The 13593-nt window shown below is 43.3% G+C and overlaps 1 protein-coding gene and 1 long non-coding RNA gene across 7 annotated transcripts in view; one reads left to right on the top strand and one right to left on the bottom strand.

The window, feature by feature from the left end:
• The window catches only part of Racgap1 (Rac GTPase activating protein 1), a 31488-nt gene extending 27903 nt beyond the window's left edge, over positions 1–3585 (bottom strand). For 2 of the 6 annotated variants that reach the window (XM_078014719.1, XM_078014721.1), the window contains exon 1: positions 3491–3585. The gene's annotated coding sequence lies outside the window, so the exon portion shown is untranslated. Of the gene's footprint in view, positions 1–3363 lie in introns of all 6 variants that reach the window. The other 4 variants (XM_040280662.2, XM_040280663.2, XM_005324932.5 and 1 more) reach the window with 3 other exon arrangements.
• Positions 3586–8731: 5146 nt separating this feature from the next.
• On the top strand, positions 8732–9738 carry LOC144378375 (uncharacterized). Its single transcript, XR_013440036.1, has 2 exons — positions 8732–9098; positions 9273–9738. It is a non-coding gene; the product is annotated as an uncharacterized LOC144378375 (long non-coding RNA).
• The last annotated feature ends 3855 nt before the right edge of the window (positions 9739–13593 follow it).

Below are 13593 nucleotides of genomic sequence, written 5' to 3'. Positions count from 1 at the left end.
AATTAGACTTAACTTTCCTAGCCTTGTATTTGAATACAGGACCCGGTTACTCCACATCATGTACAACCACAAGAATAGGATCCTAATTTTAGAATAAGTTATACTACATGTATGTATACTATGCCAAAATATAGTCTACTGTTATTTTTATCTAAAAAGAACAAAATAAATTAAAAAAAGAATGTTTTCTACCTCAACACATCAAAGAGATGTTACAAAAATATCACACTATATATGTTGCAGACATTGCCAGATGCCTCCCCCAAAGTATAACATGTCAGACAAAGAATGACACATATAAAAACACAGATCATAACTAGAACCCAGACCAAAAAGAATCAAGGAGATAGCAAAATCTGACTAGGCCAAGGCTTCTAAACAAGCTGCTCTAGTGAGGCTTGTTGCTACTAAAGAGTTAATTCTTCCTCTAAGATAGGTTTACTTAAGGTAATCCAAATATGGCACTAGCAAACACAATCCTCTTCTCTTTATATGCTGGGGACCATATATTTTTATTACTATTCTACAGAAGTGACTCTCAGGAATTATTTATAGGTGACAAAAATATCTTTCTGCATCACCACTAACTCTTGATATCTCAGCCAAATTGTAACGCAAAAAGCTAAAATTTACTCATCCTATCCAAGGTCAAATGAGAATGGTCTTAATTTTCCTGCTGGGTCACATTTTCACCCTTTTGTTTATTTCCTCCCCCTTTATTATTTAATTCCATAGCTAGGAGATACACTAATGTGAAAGGAAACAAAAACAAAGTCATATCTAGTTGCATTGCTTTGAAGCTGTAAAACAGCTGTCACTTTCCACAACAGAGACTGCTGCCTTTTCGGAAAGCTCAAATGATCCCTGTGTGTAGCAAGGAAATCAGTTTGTGGAGCACTTTAAACAAAAAGGTGCTGCAGAATCTCAGCTGTTATTGATAGCAATCCCCAGAGGTGGAGAAGTCACTATGTTACAGATTCCCAATCTGTGAGCATCCCTAAGGGAGCAATTTGGCAACACTATGAAAGAGTCTCAGCTTGCCATGATTGCTCTGAGACCCCAATTTAATTTCAATCACCCAGGCAAGAGACAGACAGTCCTTCAGAATAACAGACTATCACAGATCTTACTGCAGGGTATCCTGGGAAAAGTCTCTATAATTGTCTTCCTTCTGCTACAAACATTAGTAAAAGACCTATATCAGGTTTTTTAGCTCCAACAAGGGTGTTAGATATTTTAAGACAAACCAATGGAAAAATCACTTGAGTTTTCCATCAAAATGTTTCAATGAAAAACATCACAAACATTGCTGATCTGGAAAATTCCTAAGAAATCAACAACATAGATTTGGGGCTGCCAAGGAAAACCATTCCCAAAGAATCTCAATACTAAGATTTTTTTCATACAAAAGCATTTCAGGATAATTCTTTTCCCCCAAATGTCCAGCTTCTGCTTCACTATATCAAAAGCTTCAATCCAACTGGCAGGCAGAAGGAATATTATCTTGAGACCAAATGTTCTTATGAACAAATCAACTGCAGAAAGAATAAACAGAACGTCTTCAATCCAACATGAATGAAGACTAAAATAAGGAAAGAGTAGAACTGAATTATGATTTTTCGTAAAATTACCAGTTCAACATACCACAGTTTAGACTACTTTCTTTTTTTCCTTCTCCTTCCATTCTTCAAGGTTTAGACTTAAGTCTCCCAAATTCACTGAAGCCTTCCCTAACCATTTAAGCCCAAAATGACAAAATTATTTCCTTTATTATTTATAAACTCATTTGACATATATAAAAATACTGCCTGAAGTTATAGCTCAGAAATAGAGTGTTTGCCTATCATGTACAAGGCCCTGGATTCAACCCCCAGTACCATGAAAAACAAAACACTGCCTAATGGTATAACTGTTCTATGTCTGAAAATATTATTTTTAAAATAATTTTAAAAACCTCATCTTCCTAAACAACTATATGTATATCCATTGCTCATTATACACTCACATGTCAAAGAATTGCAATCACAGATTACATATAATTTTATACTTTCCTTTTTACTATAATGTTTCCATTAAGTTCAAAAGAGTTTATGGAACAAGTATTTAACCATTCACTTTTTTAGATATTGAAACAATTTCCAGATTTTCAGTTCCCTCTCTGCCTGGAATTTCTTTCGGTCACACTCTCACCCCCATTACGTCTTTACTAATATATATCTTTTTCCCCAATTAAGTCTTTCTTAACCACCCTATTTAAAATTTCAGACTCCCCCCTCCCAACATTTTCTTGCTTTATTTTGCTCCAAGGCACTTATCTCCATCTAATATACTTATCTACTTATTTTATTGTCTGTGGTCTCCCCAATAGTTAAAACTTCAAAAAGGCAAAGATTTTTGTCTGTTTTGTCCATTGCTGAGCCACTGGTGCCTAGAACAGTATCCAACACTTGGCAAATTATCAATAAATATTTGTTGAATGAATTAATTGAACATCCCTATGGATGGTATTTTTCTTTAGGTGACTGTTCGTTAGGTGATTTCCAATTACTATATTTGAGTGTAAAAACCTTTTATAGCTCTTGATAAATACTGCAAAAATATTTTCTAAATGGGCTGTACTAATGGGCTATACTCTCAAATAGCATATAAACCTTCCAGATTCACCAGTTTTCTTTTTAAGTTCTATCGCCTCAAATAAACTGCACACTGCTTTAAACCCAAACAGGATTGTCTTCTAGCTACACCTTGCGCTTAAACACCTGTTGAACGATTAAGCTACAGGAAAGGGGCCTTCTCTAAACACCTTCAATAACTCAAAAGTCTTATTTACCCGACTTATGAAAGAGAAAGATAATGACATTTTTCAAGGCTTATCTTTCCACTCACCCCACTTTTCTACCCACACTCTCCAACTACGAATGAGATACTGTTAAAAAAAAAAAAGTACGTCTAAGTGTTAAAATAAGGCCTCACTGTTAGCGAAGCTAAAAATTAAGACAGGAAGGTCAAGATGTCACAGCCTCGGCCAGCCTACCTAGAAAGACGTGACCCACAAGGGAGCGGGGCTCCACTTCAGACTCCAGCTCAGGCTTCAAGGTATCAAGACTTTTCCCTTAGAAACACCCTATTCCTATTCCTATGTTACCTCCACCCACTCCCACACCTTTACTCCGGAGCCACTTTTTTAGGGTCAACCCTGACCCTACAAAAGAAGCCACACCTCAAAAAGAGGTCCCCGATTTCCCACATAACCCGGCGCCAAGAAAGCCCACTACCCTGCCAGCCCCCGCCACAGGGAAACGCCAGTGGAAGGATTACAGATGGCAACCTTCCCCTCGGGCCCCTCAGGTTACCAAGGCTTACCGGGTCGGATGCTCTCCCTCCTACCACAATCCAAAGCCAGACGCACCTAGTTTCAGTCCCTAAAACGCACCCCTCTAGGTCCGCCCGGCCCCACCTGGGCGGCCTTCCACTTCCCTCTGCGCCTCACCCAACGGCGAAGAGACACCGCGCCGCCAGTTCGGGTTTGAAATCCTGAACCAACCAATCACAGAGAAATTTATTCCTCCCACGCCGTCCCTCTGCGCTAGGACGCACGCGTAAAGATCAAGGCGGGTGAAGGGCGGGACCGGGACTACGCATGCTCATTCTGATAGAACGAAATCAAGGTGGCCATTTTGACTAAGGTAAACAATCCCCGCCCCCACCCCAGCCCCTCCACCCAGAGGCCTTTTCTGAAACCATTGAGAGGCCATGTTGACTAAGGGCAAGCGGTGTTCCTTGAGTGCATATTTATGTATGCTTCCCCTTTTTTTTGTCGTCCCCCCAAGGCAGGGAAACCGGGTTTTTGGAAACTGTTTACTGAACATTTTCGGGTGTCGCTGTAGACAATGCATAACTCTAGAAAGAGATAAAACAGTAATCATTTTCAACCATATTTCCTGAGCTATATTATCCCTTTATTCTCATTCAGGCTTTCATTTGACAAACACATAAATACTCCAACTTCATAACTTGCTCTCTGTTAGGAATCAGAAAAATAATGTGATCTCTGCTTTCCAGTGGCGACGAATGGAGTTTAAGGAAACAAAAATGGATTCAAAATGAAAGTGTTATAATTCAATTTACTAAGTGTCATTTAGAACCTGGCATTGTGCTGGTGCAGGGGCTTTCATACTTTTAAAAAATCTGGATCCGCAGTGAGAAATAGATTTTACATTACAACGAAGAATCAGCGGACTCTGTTCATCCTTACTACATGTGAATTAATCTGAACTTTTTTTTAATCCCTCATTCGTTATTAGTGTCCCTACCTCATGAATTTATTATTCAGTGAGTGTTTCCCTGCACTTTGAAAAAAATACTGGTTAGAGTATACAAGAAGCAGTGTGATTTAATAGAAAGATCACATTTGGAGCAATGTTAGTCAAAGATATAAAATTTCCCTGGGTGCGATGGCAACATATCTATAATCTCGGTCACTCCAGAGGTTGAGACAAGTGGATGGAAAGTTCGAGTCATCCTCAGCAACTTAGTGAGACTCTCAAAAAAACAACGGCGGTGGGAGGAGGCTGAAGTTATAGTTGGTGGTTAAACACTCCTGGGTTCAATCCCCAATACAAAAAAAAAAAAAAGGATGTAAATTTCAGAGAATTAAATTCAGGAGGTTATAACATGATGACTATAGTCAATAACAATGAATTGTATACTTAAAAACTGCTAAAAGAGTAGACCTTAAGTTCATACCACGAAAAAAAAAAAAAACATAAATATGTGAAGTAATTGTATATGTTAATTAGCTTGATTCATGCATCCTAAAGTGTATACATGTAGCAAAACATCATGTTGTACAATACAAATATATACACTTTTTTAATCTGTTCATAAAAAATACTAGCATCACAGTGCTGGGCACAATGGCCTTTGCCTATAATCCCAGTTACTGGGGTAGCTGAGACAGGAGGATCACAAGTTGGAAGCCATCCCCACAACCTAGGGAATCCCTGTCTCAAAATAAAAATTAAAAAGTGCTGAGGAGGTAGCTCAATGCTAGAGTGCCCTGAGTTCAATCCCCAGTACCACAAACATCACAGATTTTAAAACCAGAAAACTTGACTCCATTTTTGACAATAGCAATGGAGCACTGTTATTTAGGCATACGACTTAACCAGCTTGCTTGCTGGCTGGCTTGCTTGCTTGATTGATTGATTGATTTAGTGCTGGGATTAAACTCAGGGCTTCCCACAAGCTCTACCACTGAGCTACACACCCCCAACCTCCACATTATTACTTTTTTCCCCCAGTACTGGGGATTGAACTCTGGAGCGTTCTATCCACTGAACTATATTTCCAGCCTTTTATATTTTTTATTTTTTTAAATATCTTTGATTGTGGATAAACACAATACCTTTATTTTATTTATTTATTTTTATGTGGTGCTGAGGGTTGAACCCAGTGCCTCACACATGCTAGGCAAGCACTGTACCACTGAGGTACAACCCAGCCCCTGTATTTTATTTTGAGACAGGGTTTCACTAAGTATTCAGGGATCTCACTACAATTGCTGAGGCTGGCCTTGAATTTGCAATCCTCCTTATTCAGACCCCCAGGTGGCTAGGATTACAGGCATTGAACATCACCATGCCTGGCCTTTTTTTTTAACTCTTAGGTATATCACTTCCTCCAAATATAAAATAGAAATAATAAATACCATTACTATCTCACAGGTTTATTTCCAGATGGAATGCTATCAAACTTTGTCCTTTGTAAATTGTAATATAGATTATTAGTATTATTAGGAAAGGGATGAAAAAGAAAATGCAACTGTAAATATTTTGCCCCATGTAATCCTCCCAACAACTTTTCAGAGTCAGGAGCATTTGTTGATTGCATTAGCCTGTGTTCCTTAGATACTCAAAGACTAAATTGTCCAACTTCTACCAGGACAGAGATATGTGTAAAGTAACTTAGAAGCACAAATGAGGAAGCAATTAATCCTATCTAGGGAGTGGGAGTGTTAGAAAAAGCCTAGATACTGATATCTGAGCTGGGACTTGAAGTGTGAATAGAAATTTCCCAGAGAGAAGGGATTGGCAAATTCCTGGCAGTGGAAAGATCATGTGACCTCTGAGGAATGAGGCAAGTGTATGTTTAATAAATACACAAGCACACAGTTTACAAAGGTTTAGGGCTATGAGGGAACGTTTACTTAAACTTTCAGGTGACTCTGTGGTTTCAGTAGGTGTAATACCTCTGGAGCAATATTGGCCCAAAAGGGGGAAGGAAAAATTGACAAAGTAAATTGAGAGGAGACCAGAAAGAGATTGAATTTTGTCCTGTAATAGGTTCAATGACAGGTGAGGTGTAGATTGACTTAACTGATTCAGAACATACACTAAGATAGGGCTAGGGGTGTGGCTCCATGGTAGAGCACTTGCCTACCATGCACAAGACCCCAGATTCAATTAAAAAATATATGTTTAGGGGCTGAGGTTGTGGCTCAGTGGTAGAGCGCTCGCCTAACATGCGTGAGGCACTAGGTTCGATCCTCAGCACCACATAAATATAAAATAAAGACATTGTGTCCACCTATAACTAAAAAATAAATATTAAACAATACAAACAAAACATTAAAAAAGTATATGTTTATATATATGCTAAGATGGCTTGGAGAATATCTGAAGAGAAAAACATCTTGATTTAGACCAGTGGCAGTGGTGATGAGGAGGAGGGGACAATTGGAAAACATTCATGAAAGCAATGAATTAAATGAAATGAATATATTAAATAATTGGAGCTCAGGTTTGAGGAAGAGCAGAGGATACAGAATGTCTTGGCTTTCCCTCTCTCTCCTTCACACCCCAATTACTGAGTACCACTCCTGGATTCTCTTATGTGTGCTTTTTCATCTTCTAACTCCTGTTACACCCTAGAAGAGTTTAGTAGTACAATCACCAATGAAACTGTGAACCCTTGTATTGCATTCTCCTATAACCCTTGGTATTGAGGATTGAACCCAGGGGTGCTATACCACTGAACCATCTCCAACCCTTTTTATTTTTTTATTTCAAGGTCTGAATTCCTAAGGGTTTTGCTAAATTGCTGAAACTGGCCTTGAAGTTGCCATCCTCCTGCCTCAGCCTCCCCAGTTGCTGGGATTACAGGAGAAGCTACAGTGCCTTCACCCTCCCTTGCATTCTTTACACCTTAAATGATCTTTTAAAAATGCAATTGTAATCATACCTTTCTGTTGCTTAAAACCACTAATGACTTAAGCTTGTTGCCTTAATTAAAAACAAAATCCTTAACAAGACTCTCCTATCCTGCCCTTGGTATCCCCTTCAGCTGCACTTCCTCTGGCTTTTACAGATGCTCAAGTGCACCATGCTACTATTTCTCTAGAATTTCACCCTTGCTGTTTCAACTACCCAAACATTCTTCCTGACCTCCACCACCTCTTTATCTGGCTAAATTCTAGTCATCCTCTGGACAGCTTTTACTACTTTTTACTACTTTTACTACTTTTACTACTTTCCTCAGGGGGATTTCTGATACCTGACTCCAGTCTTCCCTTTTCTTTCTTTTTCATATTTTATTTTTTAGAAGTAGATGGACACAATACCTTTATTTTTGTTTATTTATTTTTAAGTGGTGCTGAGGATTAAACCCCAGGGCCTCACACATGCTAGAGGAGCTCTCCACTGCTGAGCCACAATCCCAGCCCCCAGTCTTCCCTTTTCATCCATGTTTGTTTTTCTTTCTGGTTCTTCCATTTATTGTTATATGGCCTTCCATAAATCAATTGTACTTGTTTTCATGTGCTGGGTGTTTTTGTTTTGTTTTTGTAGTGGGACTTGAACCCAGAGGCCGCTCTACCCCTGAGTTGCTACAGTCTCAGTTCTTTTTATTTTTATTTGAGACTGGATCTCAGTTGCTAAGAACTTGGAATCTGGAACTTGGAATCCTTCTGCCTCAGCCTCTCAAATTGCTGGGATGCCAGGCTTGTGCCATTGGATCCTGGCTTTCACATGGTTGTTGCAAAATACTTAGCACTGACACACACACACTAAAAAATCAGTTCCTGAGCCGGCATGGTGGTGCACGCCTGTAATCCCAGCTGCTCTGGAGGCTGATGCTATATTTTCTTGTGGCTGAGTTGAGTTCAAAGGGACAGTGATAGTATTGTACCCATCTCCCAATCCGTGTGCCCCAAATGATGGGTTGGGGGCTCAAGATCCTGTCCCACCTACATTTCTTCTTTTTTAAAAATATTTATTTATTTATTAGTTATTGGCGGACACAACATCTTTGTTTGTATGTGGTGCTGGAGGATCGAACCCAGGCCGCACGCATGCCAGGCGAGCGAGCTACGGCTTGAGCCACATCCCCAGCCCACACCTACATTTCTCTCCTCACAAATCACACAAATCGACACACACACACACACACACACACACACACACACACACACACACCCCGTGTATGTATAATATGTCAAAATACACTGTACTGTCTTGTCTATCCAAAAAGAACAAATAAAGAGGAGGAGTTCTTAACTCTCTTTCTCCCCAAACTATAGTTCTCTGGATGGAGAGGCATCCTGGGACTCCACTGTGTACCAGGAAAGCAAAAGAGCTGATACCGGAAAGCCTCAGGTTCGATTCCCGGCTTTGGCATTTATTAGAAGCGAGATCTTTTGCCCTGGTTATTTAATCTCTGGTGTCTGGAGAGACGCTATCACCAGGGGATTGCGAGGTGCCAGGGAGGTAATGGCTGTAAAATGACTTCTGTGTGCTGGAACGCGCCGTCGGAGGACGCGTTATTACCCTTGCTTGCCGGGAGGCGCGGGCCGCGGCTGCAGGGTGGGCGGGGGCGCCACCATCCGCCGGTCCCCGCCCGCGCAGCCCAGCCGCCGCCCGCTGGGAGTGCTGAAGAAATTTATGCTAATGACGAAGATGCGGGTGACCGCCCGAGCGCTCCCGAGCGCCAGAGGCCTGGCTTGCGCTTGGTCTTGCTCGCCCGCACCCCTCCAGGAGTCGGCTGCTTGCCCAGAAGTCTCTATAGAGGAACTGTCGCCGTCGGTCTCTGGGCCTAGAGGGGTGCGAGGAGAAGTGGTCCCTGGCTGCGGTCCGTCTGGCCAACGCCGAGCGTTTGTCTTCATTCTGCCCACCCCACCCCGTTCGGTTTCTGCCTTCCAGTTCCTTTTTGATTGCTCTCGGTCTCTGGAGGTCTCACTCCTTGTCTCATTTTTCGATTATCTGCTCTCTTTCTAGTAAACCAAGCTATGTTGAGCGCTTCTGCCTTCCCGACAGTTCTCTAACCTTGCCCCGCTGGGTAGCGGCAGGATGAAGAGGAAGCCTGAAGCCAGCACCCGACAGCTCCGAGAGCAGAATGAGGGCTGTGCTCAGGGGCCTGGGAGAAGGAGAGCCCACTTCTGACGGGGAATCGGGAGAGAGTACCTGAAAGCCGAGCCCTCTGGGCTGAGCTCTAAAGGATGGACAGAACCCAAACCGGGATGCGATTGGGAAATGAAGTAGGCAGAAGTGTTAAGATAAACGGGGAAAGCCAAATGCAGGGTGACTGGAACACAAGGACCTTGTTTGGAGTTTGGGGGAGAATGCTGGGAGGGATTTTGAGAGGGCCAGGTGAGAGACCTTAATACCAAGTCAAATAAGTTAATGTGATTCCGGAGGCTTTCTTCCTATTTTTCTAAAAGAATAAAGCTAGTGGTTAAATACATCCATGGACTCCGGAATTACACCGCCCTGGTTCAAGGTTTACAGTCCACCACTACTACCTATGTGATGTGGAACTTCCCTTAGCTTCTTTGCCTCCACTTCCCTAACTATTAAATTAGGGTGAGAGTAATAGGAAATGGTAAAGGGCTCTTAGAAAGATTATATGAAAGAAACTGTTTGCAAAATAGCACAGTGCCTGGCACACAGTAAGTGTAACAGTGTTTTTTTTTTTTTACTGTTACTTTGTATCTCCTCCATCTTCCTTTGTCTGATTAGACCTTAGAAAGCAAGAACATAGATACTCCAATTTCACCTCAGCCATCCTCAGACAAGAAGGGGCTATAAGATGAAAAGTTCCCTAAAAAGATAAGGATGGCCACCTCAACTGAATAGACTTCATTAGAAGCTCAGGAACCCAGGGAATGGATGGGGATTCATGGAGTCAGGGAAACCTTTCTGAAGGTGAACCTGGAGACCATCAGAGAGAATTAAAGGGTCATCATACCCAGCAGGGTGGTCTGTCTAAAAATGGGATAATTAGGAAAAGATCTTTTATAATAAGCAGGGCATGCCTGTCTTGCAATAAGAGGCAGCACTCATGGCCAGAGGGGAGAACAGGAGAGGCCAGCACCCTCCTTCCACTCTCTGCCCACTCCCAGCTGAACCCTAGGCAGAGATCTGAATGGCTCATCCAGACCATTCTAGTCAGAAATATCTCCTAGGAAAGGCCAGAGGCCTCAAAGAGAGAAATTGGTCACACCCATATGCATATGCATGCGCACTCAATCGCACACACAGACTGAGGTGCTCTCCCACTGGTAAACTGTCAGGATCCAGAAAACTTTCTAGCCCAACCTGAAGGTGCATTCTAAAGACAAGATGCTCATATGATGTGATACAGAGGCACTACCTTACCCTAGGGGAGACCTAGGAGAGTCAAGGCTGGGAGGGAGGTCAGAATGGAACCCATATTGACAAAATGAAAAAGATTAGAGCAATTCATTTGCTGTCAATGGCATTAGGGGTTGATTTTTAGCAGCACAGATGAGGACCAGGTTTCTGGTCCTCCAGTTTCTCAGAGCACTAGATTCAGCCTACCTCCCTAGGCTACCTGGTCCCCTCCCTGGCCAAGCCCCACTCATATGCTCTCCCCCTTTCAGGTACCCCTAACTGATTCTGAGCTCCAGATTTCTTCCCACAAGCACTCTGTCCCACCCTGTCCTTTGCTCCTTGCCTGAAGTCTGGGTACTATCCCTGTCCCATTCCTGTCCCCTAGAGTGGGTACTCCCAAGCCTCTTTCTCCCAACTTCTCACATATATGACCCTTCCACAAGGCTGCTCTGAGGTTTGCCAAGTGATTGCTGTTAAGTGGAGAAGACCAGAAAGAGAGGCAGCCAAAGGAACAGTAACACACATATTGGCAAGGCTTCTTTGGATAGCAGAGGACAGTAGGACAGGCAGGAAGCCCCCCTCCCCACTCACACACACCCCAGGACTGTCTGCTCTGCAGACTTCTGTTTCCCTGGGGCCCCAGGCCTACATCCTCTGCCCACCAAGTCTTTCCTATATGCTTCCACAGGGAGACCCTGGTCATGGGGGTATGGAGGGACTGGCTTTCTCTAGGGACCTCCACATTCCCAGAAGCTTTCAGCCTTCCAGAGACAAGGCCACATCAAGTCTGGGATCACTGCAGCTGCCCCACTGACAGCTCAACCTGCCCTTCCCCTCCCCCTTCATTCCTTTTCCTCCTTCATGTCTCCCTCCCGCCTCTGTGAAGCCTTCAAGGCTGGGAGGGAGGTCAGAATGGAACCCATCCCTGCAAAATGAGAAAAGATTAGAGCAATATATTTGCTGTCAATGGCAATAAGGCTGCCTGAGCAGGGGAGGAGGAATATTTGATTTCAGGCTCTCCAGGGCTCTTGATGGAGGAGCATTGGCAGCCTGCAGCCTGGGGCCTGATTGAGTAGGGAGTCCCAGCCCCATCCAACTAGGGACCCTAGTGTCCTAGCTGTCCGATCTCCATATCAACCTTATCCTCTGCAGTTTTTAGCTTCCTCCTTCTCTCCACCCATCATTTCTTTTTCTCCACTGTTTTCCCACAGCAGTTTTTCTACTGGGTACAGGATGATGGAGCAGAAAAAAAATACTGCCCTAGGAGGTGTATAGGAGGCCTTGGTTCTAACCCACCTTCTGCTTTAAGCCCAAGTAAGTCACTCCTCTCTAAGCCATGGGACAGCATGGGTGGAGAAGAGAACATAGAATTTAGCATCCTGAAACTGGGGTCAGCTAAGCCACTTGCCACTCACCACTTTCATCATTTAACCTGTCAGCTTCCATTTATTAATCTGTAAAATGGGGGTGAAGCAAATAATAAATAGTAAGATTTGTGTCCTAGGGTGGTACTGAGCATTAACAAAGCTATGAATATGAAGGTTGTTAACAATTGTGAGGATTCATGGTACATTTCCTGCTGAAGGTTGGGCCTGGATTTCATAAGGCTCCAGAGGGTCCTGCCAGTCCTAGGAGGCACATCTTCAGCAGCAGGGAGAGGTTGTAGCCTTCTGGGAAAGGTATAAGGCAAGTTATCTGCCCCAAAAGTCCAGAACTGAGAGGGTAGCCTTCAATTCATCTGGGATTGATTTTGAAAGACTTTCTGGAAGGGAAGGTTTTAGCAGTGGCTAGTCACTAGCATATCCTTGTTGTTGTTGTTTTAATATTTTTTTTTAGTTGTAGTTGGACACAATGTCTTTATTTACTTTTTTTTTTAAAGAGAGAGTGAGAGAGGGGAGAGAGAGAGAGAGAGAGAGAGAGAGAGAGAATTTTTAATATTTATTTTTTTTTGGTTTTCGGCGGACACAATATCTTTGTTGGTATGTGGTGCTGAGGATCGAACCCTGGCTGCACGCAGGCCAGGCGAGCGCGCTACTGCTTGAGCCACATCCCCAGCCCTATTTTATTTACTTTTATGTGGTGCTGAGGATCAAACCCAGGGCCTCGCACATGGTAGGTGAGTGCTCTACCACTGAGCCACAACCCTGGACCTAGCATCTCCTTCTTAATGCCCCTGACCCTCTTGTCCATGTGTGAATGGTGCCCCCTGGAGTTACTAGTGGCAGGCCTGCCTGAATGCCATGTCTGTCCAGCCTCCAGTGCCAGACAAGTACTGGGGAGGAGGGAGGGTGGAAGGGACTAAGGAATGGAATTAACATTTATTACTAGGCTGCCATGTGCCAGACACCAGGCAATGTTTTTCATATGATATCTAGTCTACAGATACAACAGCAGCAAAGAGGTAAGTATGGAGTTGATTAACTTGCCCATTGTTACCACTAAAACAAGGTGTCTAGACCCCATCACTCCACACTGCCTCCACTGGGGCAGAGAGTTGAGGCCCCTGTCCCAGGCTTGTCTTCCATGGCTGTACTGGAAAAGGAGAGATGTCCCCCAGGAGTTCAACCAAGGGCCTCACAATGCTCTACCACTGAGCCACATCCCTAGCCCATTTACATTCCTGTAAACCATAGTTTTCCCTTCTATTAAAGAAGATGGTCTTGGGGCTGGGGATGTGGCTCAGGTGGTAGCGCGCTCGCCTGGCATGCTGTCGGCCCAGGTTCGATCCACATACAAAACAAAGATGTTGTGTCCGCCGATGATTAAAGAATAAATATTAAAAGTGTTCTCTCTCTCTCTCTCTCTCTCTCTCTCTCTCTCTCTCTCTCTCTCTCTCTCTCTCCCCCTCTCACTCTCTCTTTAAAAAAAAAAACAAGATGGACTTGGGCTGGGGCCAAAGTACAGTGGTAGAGAGAGGTCTTGCCTTGCATGTGTGAGGCACTGAGTTCAATCCTCAGCGCCACAT

The sequence above is a fragment of the Ictidomys tridecemlineatus genome, chromosome 6, assembly GCF_052094955.1.
Source record: "Ictidomys tridecemlineatus isolate mIctTri1 chromosome 6, mIctTri1.hap1, whole genome shotgun sequence".
NCBI lineage: Eukaryota > Metazoa > Chordata > Mammalia > Rodentia > Sciuridae > Ictidomys > Ictidomys tridecemlineatus.
Note: the sequence above shows the minus strand (reverse complement) of the source record. Positions and strands in the feature narration are given on the sequence as shown.